At 39.0% G+C, this 3447-nt stretch overlaps 1 pseudogene; it reads left to right on the forward strand.

The window, feature by feature from the left end:
* Positions 1-278: 278 nt before the first annotated feature.
* Positions 279-1101, forward strand: LOC124974990 (eukaryotic translation initiation factor 4E-like; annotated as a pseudogene).
* Positions 1102-3447: the final 2346 nt, after the last annotated feature.

Genomic DNA, 3447 nt, shown 5'->3' on the forward strand with positions numbered 1-3447 from the left:
ATATTTCTCTATGACATGTGTGTCCACTCAGGTTCTTCCTGCAGGATCCCTCTCACCTGTGCCCATCTATACCTTTATTTGATGTGTAAAGAGTGTCAATTTTTCTAAAACTAGAGCTATTGTTTCTCCTGTTTACTTAATTTCTAGAATTTAAAAGGGTAAATAATGAATTTTAGTCACTGTATTCAAGACATAAATCTAACACATCTGTTTTTTGTAAGATCTGAGATGCTTCTGAGTTTTGTACTATCAGTACATTAAAAACTATCGGATCTAAGATGGCGACTGTGGAACAGGAAACCACCCCTACTCCTAACCCCCGCCTACAAAAGAGGAGTAAACAGAATCTAATCAGGAGGTTACCCAGAACACGATATAAAACATCCTCTACAGAATAGCTGAGTATTTTCCATCTGAGATTGGTTGAATCTGAGGATGCTGAACCTAAGATTATGAAATTCTTGGATACCAAGGGCTTAATGTATTACATTTCAGAGAATATTGAATTCAGTTATTCTACAGATGAGCACTCTTGTTTTTGTAAAATGATAAAAGTAAAACTTGGCAAGCAAACCTTCGACTGATCTCTAAGTTTGATACTGTTGAAGACTTTTGGGCTCTTACAACCATATCCAGTTGTCTATAATTTAATGCCTGTCTGTGACTACTCACTTTTTAAGGATGGTATTGAGCCTATGTGGGAAGATGAGAAAAACAAACGGGGTGGAAGATGGCTCATTACATTGAACAAACAGCAGAGATGAAGTGACCTTGATCGCTTTTGGCTAGAGAGACTGCTGTGCCTTATCCGAGAATCTTTTGATGACTACAGTGATGATGTATGTGGAGCTGTTGTTAATGTTAGAGCTAAAGGTGATAAGATAGCAATATGGACTACTGAATGTGAAAACAGAGAGGCTGTTACACATATAGGGAGAGTATACAAGGAAAGGTTAGGACTTCCTCCAAAGATAGTGATTGGTTATCAGTCCCATGCAGACACAGCTACTAAGAGCGGCTCCACCACTAAAAATAGGTTTGTTGTTTAAGAAGACACCTTCTGAGTATTCTCATAGGAGACTGTGTCAAGCAATCGAGATTTGGGAGCTGAACCAAAGCCTCTTCAAAAGCAGAGTGGACTGCATTTATATTTGATTCCATCTAAGTGTTACTCAGATATAAGAGAAGTCTCTTTCGCCTTTGTCTTGTACTTCTGTGTTTATTTTTTTTTAATTTTTATTATAGTGTCCACTATTCCAATCAAAGAATTACAGTGCACATCATCCCCAGAATCCATAAATGTGTTTCTGGCCCACTCTGTATTAGCTTAGTAGAATTACCATTACAAACACATTTTACCCATCCATAATATTCAAAAAACTTGCATTTCTATACCTTAATAGGAAAAAAATTGAGTTTATGTTCCATTGTATGCAGGGGCATATTTTGCTGGTTTGAAAGAGTATGATGCATACAGTTTTCTAGCAATTTTCTTTGTTTCTTTTGATAGCATTATCTTTGCTGTACTCTTGCTGATGGCTGCTAGATTTTAATTTATTTGTTTCCATACTTGATCACATTAGTGATTCTGATTTCAGTTTTCCATTTGTTTTGCTTTTGTTTTTTCCTCATGTAACATTGGTGAATGATCCAGGAATATGACAATGACACAAAGGTGGAATAAACATTAATTTTGTGCATTCTTTGGTAATTTTTTTGTTTTTTGTAACTACAAAACTTTGCTACAAATTTATGCATTTCATTCAAATCAGTGATTTATATTTGTGTGATTTCCTAAACATGATTGTGGATTATAAAAAAACGTAACATCATAATTACATTCCTAACTAGAATTAGTATGTCTGTTTTTGTATCTTTATGCTGTATTTTAACACTTTGTATTACTTAGGTTATTTTGCTTTGGTTAAAAATGGCTCAAGTAGAAAAGTGGTCCCATTCATATTAAGACAGTGTACAAAACTGTAAATAAAATGTGTACAGTGAATTGTCTTTAAAAAAAAACCTATCATAAATGCTTACTGCCATCATCTTCTGAAAACCATGTTACAGATTGTACAGTACATTTGAGATAACAACCTGCAAAGGTATTGTAAAAGATATCCCAAGGCAGCAATTCACATACTTGAGTTTGAGGGAAATTGTATTTCTCTCAAGAGGAAAACTAAATTAGGAATTGTATTTTTATTGAGATTATTCTGCAACTCCAGATCACCATGGGGCAGGCTTGAGTCCGGGGTTAGGGACAAAGGGTGTACCTGACCTCTCCAACACTGCTGGAGGCCCCAGATCCTTTATGCAAATGTAGCAAAGTCCACAATCAAAGAAATCTACTCAGGGACACATGGCCATGACAGGAGAATAAAGACCAGAGCTCCTGTGGTAGGGGACCTCAGAGTTCTGGGTGCCCTTGGGGCAGTTTATCTCCCTGAGTCTTGCTTTCCTCACCATATCAGACCAGATGCTTCTGGTGGCAGTTGCATCCTTTGTCTCTGTGCCTATTCCAGGGCTGTGTCTGCTTGGTAGTTCACAGCTTTACAGAGTGCCTACTCTGTGCTATCTACACAGGATAAACAATAATGACAAATCAATAATAGTAATTGCCAATTGTGGAAGTTTCTTCTAGGTCAGGCCTTGTGCACTGCATGTGGTCAGCCCCAGCTCATTTAATGAACATGAGACTGAACTTTCTAAACACTTTACAGAAATTCACTCATTTAAGCCTCCCAGCACTGCGAGACTTAGAGTATTGAGTGTTCAGATCACTAAATTTATTCACCAGGTATTTTATTGAGCACTTATGTACTAGGTTTCATGCTTAGCAATGGGGCCACTGGTGAATAGCACGGCTACCATCTTGAACCCTTCTGGCTCCCATTTGAGTGGTGGGATCTGCAATAAACAAAAAAGACATCATGGATATAAAATTGGAGATTCACTTCCCTGAGGAAGTGAAGAGCAGCAGCGAGGGTAAAGGGGAAGTAGGCAGCATAGTCAGGAATGGCAGCATGGAAGGTGGTGTTTCCACAGAGGCCAGAGGGAGCATAAGAAGTCTCAAACCATGAAGACCCAGGGAGCAGCTTATGCAAAGGCCCTGTGGTGGGAATAAGCTGATGTCACTGAGGGTCTGGAAGGTGGCCTCAAACAGTTTCAAACCCAGCACCCCCTCTGAACCTCAAGATTCCAGTGGGCACTGAGGATACTGGGCCGCTGAGAAAATCACCAGGGAGGCTAACAGAAAAGCCATGCCTGGACCCTCTTCAGGGGCATCTAACAGGCTCTGTAGACATAGGGCTGGCTTAGGTCTTTTTTGTCTCCTAGGTGATAACAGTGAGGAAAATTTGGTCCCTCAGACTCAGATCTGGGTCTTGCTAAACTTTCTTGACCAAAGGAATGAGTACTTGAATATGTATTCTCTTTCTCTAGAGT

This window comes from Sciurus carolinensis, unplaced genomic scaffold (genome assembly GCF_902686445.1).
Source record: "Sciurus carolinensis unplaced genomic scaffold, mSciCar1.2, whole genome shotgun sequence".
NCBI classification, from domain to species: domain Eukaryota; kingdom Metazoa; phylum Chordata; class Mammalia; order Rodentia; family Sciuridae; genus Sciurus; species Sciurus carolinensis.